The 9,791-nt window shown below is 42.4% G+C and overlaps 1 pseudogene; it reads left to right on the top strand.

The window, feature by feature from the left end:
- The first annotated feature begins 734 nt into the window (after positions 1 to 734).
- LOC108955902 lies at positions 735 to 6,184 on the top strand (annotated as a pseudogene).
- The last annotated feature ends 3,607 nt before the right edge of the window (positions 6,185 to 9,791 follow it).

Below are 9,791 nucleotides of genomic sequence, written 5' to 3'. Positions count from 1 at the left end.
ACGTTTTAGTAGTTTCTGCATCTAAATTACTAGAAACGTTTATTATCGGGAAACTTATGATTTATTTTTTTATTTCCAGCTTCGTTATGGTCCATTAGTGATCTTTCCAAGGCATATGTTTGCCAAATTTAAAGAACTTAGATGATCGGGTATTCAAAGTCAACCATGTGATCTGTAGATGATATTGATCATTCTCGACAACCTCGGCCTTTCCACATCTTTAATCACCATATATAGTACTTGATTTGGAGGAATAATCTTTTTCTCTCTCGTACTCTTTTTATGAATCCCCAACATATTCTCTTTAATAGGTAGCGAGTATTTCTTAGTAGATTGCGGAGGTAGAAAAATGATTGCCCCCACTCCGCCCTTTGTTAAACTGAATTGACCTGCTTGGTGTATTCAAATTGAATAAGTAATCGATTGGCAGCCATTTTATTAATTTGAATCATTGTCAGGGAAAAGATTATCACTCCAATATTAAGATAAATGCAGTTGACAACTGGTTCTTGGTAAGGCCTATGGTCGTTCTGATTTTAAGATTAAGATTATGGTGCATGCATTTTTTTAATTTGTGCCAAATGGGATATAATTGAGTCCATTGATTAATTGCCACGTGGACCCAGGGGGTCCCACTCTTCAGCAATTTCCAATTTCTTCTCCTCCGTTTTCTTTTTCTTTTCCCGTCTCTCTTTCTATCCCTGTGCTCACTTTTCCTTTCCATCCTTCTCCAAACAATCACCCCTTCCTGTGCTCGAGCGATCTGGCCCTCAAACAACCGCGGAGCACGATGCAGGCTGTTAATGTCCTGTTTAGACCATCGTTTACTTCTTTCGCCTTCGATGTCATGAGCACTGTCCGAAAGGGACTTGGTCCGAGGAACCCCTCATTCATGAACTTTACTAATTACAGGAAACCTGGAATGTCTTCTGTTTCAGTTTCTTCTACAGCTGCTCCGGACAAAGAAAGTTCTGATTTTGATTGTGATAACGCGACTTCCCCCATCAAACCCCTACTGGGTTTTGGTCAGAGCCTTCAAAAGCATCAACAACCTTGCGACTCCTCCAGACAAAGAATGTTCCTACTGGGTTTTTGGGTCTTCAACACCTGCTGCTGTTATGGCATCCAGTGAGCCCTCTTTGCTCGGGCGACAACAAGGTCTATAGGTTCTACCAGTTTGAGGAAGGAATATGAAGAAAAGGAAAGCGAGAAGAAGAGGGAGAGCAACGGGAGAAGAAAAGAAAAAGGTAAAGAAATTTGAAAATTTTGAAGATTGGGGCCATTTTGTACACGGGGCGATTAATCAATGGACTCTGCTTGGCACTAATTCAGAGATGGTCCTTAAGTGTAGACAGTCTGATGGGCGGTGATGCACTTGCTTGAGAATTGTTCTGTCATTCCTTCCAACTTGCTCTGCTTAATTCATTTAATAAATCGTACCCACGTCAAAGTTGTTTTACAGAACACGGGTCGGGTTCCAAAGCTGTTTTTCTTACACCGTAACTCAAATTTGACTTCGTAAAATCAACTACCTGAACCCGGCAGCAAAATATCTCCCATTTCCTAAATCCAGCCACCCCATCTCCTCCAAATTTGACTCCCGTTATTTTATCTGTTCCTTTCAATCGCAAGATGCTCAGATTACGCAATTGTTTCTAGGAACTGTCAGCCCTCCGCTTCAATCTCTCATTTCGTCCCCGATCTCTTCCTTTCTCAATCTTCTCTATGCTCAAGCTTTCACTGCAGGCCATGTTCTCACTCTGCAGCCTCTGTTCTTTTCTTCTTTCCTTTTGCTTTGCTTTTCTATCGCAATTCTCAAACTCTGTTGATGCTCAAGCTCAAGATTATGATTATCCAACCGCCGCACTTTCAACACAGTGGACGAACAACGCAACAGCTAATCACTCCATTCCATATACGGATGGATCCACTGTGCGGTCAATTCTACTCCGAGGCAAAGGAACCATCGGCCCTGCCTACGCCTGCGGCTTCTACTGTAATGGTAACTGCAACACTTACCTCTTTGCTGTTTCCATCGTCCAAGTCAACAGTGGTGGTTTAATTGTTCAACCCGCTATTGGATTTCCACAAGTAGTGTGGTCTGCCAATCGAAACAATCCCGTAAAGATTGGTGCGATGTTAGAGCTCACATCCGAAGGTGATTTGATTTTGAAAGATGCCGATGGTACTGTTGCTTGGTCCACAAACACTTCTGGTAAGTCCGTTGTAAGCTTGAATTTGACAGATTTGGGGAACCTCGTGTTGTTTGATAAGAATAACTTGACTGTTTGGCAGTCTTTTAGTCAGCCAACCGACTCACTTGTTCCCGGACAAATGTTGAAGGTAGGGCAAAGATTGATCCCGCGTGTTTCTGGGACAAATTGGACTGTAGATGGTATGATTACGCTTTCCATGAGTAGCAGTGGTTTATCTGCTCAAATGGAGACTAGTCCTCCTCAGATCTATTATGAGTATTCTATTGATAATCCGAATGCAAGTAACGAGTCTCCATATGTTGAATTTGTAAATGGAAGCTTGGCTTTGTTCTCAAATTCTACCACGAATGTGAGTGTGATTTCAGTCCCTCAAGCATCTTCTGTACAATACATGAAGGTGGGCTCGGATGGGCATTTGAGAGTGTTTGAGTGGGTACCTGGGTGGAAAGAAGTAGCTGATCTTTTGACGGGGTATCTTGGGGACTGTGCTTATCCAACAGTGTGCGGGCAATATGGAATTTGCTCCAATGGGCAATGTAGTTGTCCAGCTTCAAGTGGGGGAACAAGCTATTTCAAGCAAGTAGATAATAGGCAGCCTAGTCTTGGGTGTTCTGAGAACGTCCCATTGTCTTGTGGGGCTTCGCAATAACAAAGTCTTCTGGAACTTGAAAATGTCATGTACTTCACTTTCACTTCAGATCTCGATAACATAGATGCTTCAACTTGTAAAGAGACCTGCATGAAGAACAGCTCGTGCAAAGCGGCTATATTCCAGTTTGGGTTGAATCCCACCAGCAGCAATTGTTACTTACTATCTGAGATGTTTTCACTCATGAACATTGACAAGAGTAAGATTTTCTATAACTCCACTGCTTACCTAAAAGTACAAAATGTGACTAAAGGAGCCCCCAATACTTCTGTTGACAATCGAAGGAGCAACCGTCTTCCAGTAATACTTGGGTCCAGCGTTGGAGCTCTCTTTGTTGTGATGTTTCTCATCGTAGTCACAGTTTTGTTTGTTCGGAAGAGAGATGCTAATGAAGCAGAGGAGGAATACCTTGATCAAGTACCTGGAATGCCCACACGATTCATGTACGATGATTTGAAAACCATTACAGATAACTTCAAAAAAAAAGCTTGGCGAAGGTAGTTTCGGTTCTGTTTTTTAGGGTACTCTATTTGATAGCACAAAAGTTGCTGTAAAGCACCTTGACGGTTTTGGGCAGGTCGAGAAATCCTTTCTAGCCGAAGTTGAGACTATCGGTAGCATCCATCATGTTAACTTGGTAAGACTTGTGGGATTTTGTGCTGAGAAATCCCATAGGCTCCTAATCTATGAGTACATGCCAAATGAATGTCTAGATAAATGGATTTTTCACAAATCCAATAAATGTGTTCTCGACTGGAAACAAAGGAATCATATCATTCTTGATTTTGCAAAAGGACTGAATTATCTTCAAGAAGATTGCAAACAGAAGATACTTCACTTAGACATTAAACCCCAAAATATGCTCTTGGATGGGAATTTCAATGCTAAGATTGCTGATTTTGGATTGTCCAAGTTGATCGACAGGGACCAAAGCCAAGTCATCACAACCATGAGAGGAATTCCTGGTTATTTGGCCCCCGAGTGGCTGAGTGTAGCAATTACTGAAAAAGTTGACGTGTACAGTGGCTTGGTAATCTTGGAAATAGTTTGTGGGAGAAGAATCTTCGATCACTCTCTAGATCAAGAAGACATACATTTACCAAGCCTTTTTAAGAGAAAGGCTAAAGAGGAACAATTATTGGACATTGTGGATTAGTGTAGTGAGGATATGCAACTAAATGGCCACAAGCGGTGAAAATGCTAAGGATTGCTGCATGGTGCTTGCAAGGAGATTATACAAAGAGGCTTTCCATGTCGATGGTCATCAAGGTGTTTGAGGGCATTTTGGAAGTTCCAAACGACCTAGATTACAACTTCTATTCTCAGCCTTCCGGTAAAGGAGCAACAAACATCTGTCAAATCTACGTCGAAGTCAACGCTGCCACTCCATTGTTACCCTCAATTCTATTTGGTCCACGATAACATGACAAATGAATAAGAATTCCTATTTTCTATATATCTAGCGGTAAGGTGTGCAAGCAATTGAATTTTTCATAGCATGAATGCTCCAATTTGCCATTTTCTTTTCAGGGTTGTGGTATGATATTGATTTTCTTTTTTTTACTTGCAAATAAGTGGACTTTGTCGTATCTTGGCAAAGGATTTTTTTTTTTTTGGTTGAAAGTGCATCTTCTTTTCATTTACTTAGATAAGTTCGGGGCAATTACATTAGTAACATCAGTGCATAGTAAGTCAATTAAGCCTATCGGGGGTAGCTTACCCAGTTTCGGGGGAGATAATGCTGACGTTGGGCCCTTGCAAGCCAGTCGGCGGGCCTATTGGCATCTCTGCTACACTGGGCCAAAGTCAGGCCCGAAAATCTTTTCCTTTTCTCTCGTATCCGGTCCACCAGCCCTACAACTTCCCAGTTCGGTGTTGTCTCCTCCTCGACAACTTGCACGAGCGACAGTGAGTCAGAGTGTACTTCAAAGACTTTGATTGAGCTGTTAAAAAGGAAATCTAGGGTTTCCAGAAGTGCCATTGCTTCCGCTTGTTCAGCTGAGGAGGCTACTATCGTCTTCGCGAACCCGTCCACCAGGCAGCCCTGAGAGTCACGGCAGATGCAGGCAATGGCGCTCTTGTGCTCGGTTCCGCCTCTATTTTGTCCTAGATCTGGTGCTGTTCGGTTCGACCTGGGCACCGTGACTCCTTCTTCCTCCAGATCTGGTAAGTTTCCTGCAATCTCGACAAAGGGGGCTCCATTTACGTTTTTGTTCTTCGTCCCTGCAGATTTAGCCTCGGGAGCGTGGGTTATGCGATTTTGACCCTCCTCTGTTGTTTCTTCCAGTTCTGGATCTGCTCGGCTCGATCTGGTCACCGTGTCCCCATATCCCTCCAGATCTGGTAAGTTTCTTGCAGTCCCGACCGAGGGGGTTCTGTTTGCATTTCTGTTCGCGGTCCCTACAGATGCTGCCTCAAGAGCGTGGGTTATGCGATTTTGACCTGCCTCTGTTGTTTCTTCCAACTCTGCTTCGTTATTCGAGGCTCTGTTTGAAGACCCTGCCCAGCCTTCCTCAGTAGTTATTATTGGGCAATTCTGGTTCTCTTCTCTATCATCTTCCGGTTCTGGAGCATCCATTTCTTCCCCAACAACAGAGGAGTCAAAAACACCCTTGTTCTCAACCATAGCTCGATCCTCTCTGTTCTCGGCCATTTGGTTTCTCTCCAAGTCTGGTAGTTCAACTCCCTCCCCAACAAATGAGGCGTCTATATTTATGCTCAGAGTGTTGAGTGGCGGTGGTTTCCATCTCTGCTTTTGAGAAGTGCTGATTTTTGCTGCAGCTTGCTTTCTGTTACAACTCATATAGTTCTCATGTAGTGCTATTGCTTTGGATAGGGTCTGATGCGAAGACATGGGATGGTGCTCGAAAACAAACCGGTTTCGATCTTTCCAAATACACCACATGGCCGTGGCAATTAAGTTAATATCTCGATCTCTGTTTGGGTCTTCTTTTTGCTAGTGTAGCCATTCATCAACTCATGTTAACCCAATTCTGGAAATCTGGATTTGCAGGGGACTCGCTCGCCATAACTGGATAGTCCAAGGGCATAGCAATAGTGCATGTTCAGTAGTCTCAGCTTCTTTCTTACAGATTGGGCATAGAGGATCATGTACTATTCTCCTCCTGTGCAGGTTTTCCACTGTAGGAATTGCATTCTGGCAAGCATTCCAGAGAAACTGTTTAACTCTAGGTAGAGTATTTGATTGCCAAATGAAGTTCCAAAGATCTGGCTTTGTTTGATGAGAGGAAGATGCTGTTGTGTTTAGTGTGTTGGCTATTTGATTTCTGTTGTAGATATAGCCGCTTTTCACCGAATAGTCCCCTGATTTGTTGCTCATCCATACCCGCTTATCTGTTGTAGAAGGTAATCCGATGGGAGTTTCCAGTATTTCCTTGACTCTGTGATCATTGAACATTGTCCGTAACATAACCTCATTCCATTTCCCATCTCGTTGTTCTATTAAAGCCTCCACTTTTTGTGGCTCATTTCTTGTCGCTGGCCCACCAATAATGCCACTTCTTAGCCATTTATCTTCTCTTATTGAAATAGACTGTCCATTGCCAACAACTCACATCACTTGAGGAGCAATCGAGTCTCTCCCCAAGACAATGCTTTGCCATCCCCAAGACGGTCTACTACCTTTTCCAGCTTGCCAAAAGTCGCCTTGTGGGTAGTAAAGACCCTTCATTAGTTGGCTTAGAAGTGAAGATGGCTGCTGAGAAATATGCCAAGCTTGCTTGCCTAACATCGCCTTATTGAAATCTAAAAGATCTTTAAAGCCGAGCCCTCCTTTCTCCTTTCTGAGTTTTAAATTCTCCCATTTCTTCCAATGAATTCCAGCAGCTTTGTTCCCATTCTGCCACCAAAAGTTGGTAATTTTCTTCTCAATGGCTTTGCAAATTAACACAGGAAGTTTGAAAATGGACATAGCATATTGTGGGATGGCCTGTTCTATTGATTTAATTAATATTTCTTTCCCAGATTTTGACAGCAAGTTATCCTTCCAACTCTCTAACTTTATGTTGACTCTTGCAAGAATCCATGCAAATATTTCTTTTTTCGATCCTCCCCAATCCGATGGAATTCCTAAATACTTCCCTGTTTTCTCTATTTCTTGGACTCTTAGCATCTCAGGTCATATTTCTTCTTAGATTCATAGGGCAACTTTTACTGAAATGAATACCTGATTTGTTAAGATTAATGGCCTGTCCTGAGGCAAAACAATATTGGTGTAGTATAGTTGCCAAATTCTGACATTCCACAACAGTGCCATGAAGAAAAAATATAGAATCATCCGCAAATAGCAGGTGTGACAAGCTAGGACAGCATCTGTTTAGCTTAACTCCACGTAGAGTGCCATCTATAATTGCTTGTTTCATGAGGAAGGATAGCACATTGGCCATTAGAATGAATAGATATGGGGAAATTAGGTCACCTTGTCGTAGTCCTCTGGTAGGCTTGAAAAAAGGTAGGGATTCGCTATTGAAGTTTATGTTGAAAGATACTGTGGACACACATTGCATCACCTTAAGCAAGCTTGTAAAAAGTCCCATTCGATTCGATCATATGCTTTTTGCATATCAAGTTTAAGGACAGCTTGGAACTTACTCTTTCTCTCCTGCGTTCGTAGCTTATGTAACACCTCCTGAACAATCAAGATATTGTCTTGAATTTGTCTTCCCCCCACAAAGGCACTTTATTCTTCGGCTATGAGGTTTGGTAGTAAGGGTTTTAGTCTATTAGTCATAACTTTGGAAATGATTTTGTATATGAAATTGCATAGGCTAATGGGACGGAATTGTTCGAGCTTTTCAGGGTTTTGGACTTTGGGAATAAGGGTGATTTGGGTTCTGTATATGTCTGGATTTAACTTTCCTCTTTCAAAAAATTGCTTTACTTCGCTGAAAATCCCTGGACTTAGATCTGGCCAATGCTTTTTGTAAAACAGCCCATTAAGGCCATCTGGTCCTGGAGCCTTGTTAGCTCCTAATTGCTGCATTGCCTCTGTGATCTCCTCTATTGTACCGGATTTTACCAACCTCTGGTTCATTCTTTCATCTACTAAGGTTGGAATTTGTTGGATGACAGGCTGAAAGTCACGACTTGATTAGGATGTTGCATTTAGGTTTTATTGCTTATGCATAGTCTAGTGGTGCTCAAGTTTGTTGTGTTAGTACCAATAGTATTAGGAATGTTCTGCTGGTCACCACATGGAAGTTCAGAAATTAGAAACTATAATTTATTTTCCCTTTTGGTATTCGGCTTGCAAAATCTAGCTGGAAAGTGATGGAGAGATGTTGCCATTTGAATATATCTCTAGAAAAAGAGGGAACATGTTGAGTCATTTGCGTAAAAGGAGGATACTTGTCCGAAAGTGATCAACTGTATATGGTGGCCAATAAAGTCTTAAATTTTCCAATTTGATCAATGCATCCTTCCAATTATTTTTTTTTGGTAAAAAATTACTGACATGGGTATGGGGCATCTTATGTGATATTGTGGGTGATGATATGGACAACTTTTGCCATTTTGTCAACTATTTTGAACTCCCCTCCCTCCCTCCCTCCTTTTTTTTTTTTTTTTTTTTTTTGAGAGTGCTAGTATGAACACCTAGAGGGGGGTTAATAGGTGTATAAAATAAACCTTGGCAAATATATGCGGAATAAAATAAACTTCAAACAAAACAAAGGAGTTAGGGAAGAGAATAAGAACACAAGATTTATAGTGGTTCGGCTTAATCCAAGCCTACGTCCACTCTCCCATGCTAACAGTCTTCTTGGCTGGATTCCACTATGCAATCAACAAAAGATTACAACTTTGAGTGCAAACACTTAGTAGATCACACTATCTCACTAAGTCACTCTTTTGGTATTTCTCTCACGATCACAAACGTTTAAGCTTTCAAGAGACAAGTATATGATCGAAGGTCGCTCAGACTTTGGAATTAAATATTCTACACTTTGTCTCTTACTTGCTCATTGGTCCTTCATCTCCTTAAATACTCCTCCACTTCCAAACTACTCGTTGGACAGTATCTTGAGGATCGTCTTCCAATATACCCATTGGACAGCTCTGTATCTAGAAGATTTGGTAGCCGTTGAGTGACAAAGGTAGAATCCCAAAATGATTCCGATCGCCCATACAAACGGAATCTTGGTTTCCATAAGTAAAGCTTCTTCGTATAGAAAGATCTTGTCTTCAAGATCCAATTGTCAATCAATTAGATTGAATCAATCAAATCAATCTTGATGTGAAATCCAAACCAGATCACTAGCCGTTATATGATTGGGCTTGAGTTACGTTCTGTCGAATCTGGATATAAAGTCTGATAGCAATAGACTTTATAATCTGAGTCTGAGTGCGATAGACTTTGCAATCTGAGTCTGAACATATTCTGCTTCTGAACAGATTTAGCTTTGTTGACGCCTAAAATTAGGCTTTATTTTATTATTATTTTGTTTTATTTAATTTTCGAATAATAAACCAAAAAAAACAAAAAAAAGAAAAAGCGAAAGCAAAAAAAAAGCAGCCCTCTCTCCCGCGTGGGCCTTGGCCCATTGTCGCCTCAAGCCCGGACCCCTCCGCGTCATCTTCTTCCTCGCGCCACTGAGGAGCACGCGCGAGCAGGCGCGACGCCGGAGAAGCTTGAGCAGACGGTGATCGCGTGCGGAGCAGAGGAGCAGTTGGCGTTGACGGGACGTGACTGGAGGAGGCGATGATGGCGGATGGGACGGCGGTCCAACCGGCGGGTCGAAGCCTCGCCGACTGGCCACTCCCGCGCCTATAAATAGGCCCTCCATCCTCGACGAAGGGGGACACGGCAGAGAGGACATCACCGACGGTAAAGCTTCGACAGCTTCCCCTGAGAGACTTTAGGGGAGGCCCGAAGACGAGCCGCCGGAGATCTTGAGTCTCGCCGGAGG

The sequence above is a fragment of the Eucalyptus grandis genome, chromosome 11 (assembly GCF_016545825.1).
Source record: "Eucalyptus grandis isolate ANBG69807.140 chromosome 11, ASM1654582v1, whole genome shotgun sequence".
Classification (NCBI taxonomy): domain Eukaryota; kingdom Viridiplantae; phylum Streptophyta; class Magnoliopsida; order Myrtales; family Myrtaceae; genus Eucalyptus; species Eucalyptus grandis.
This window is presented reverse-complemented; position numbering and strand designations above follow the sequence as displayed.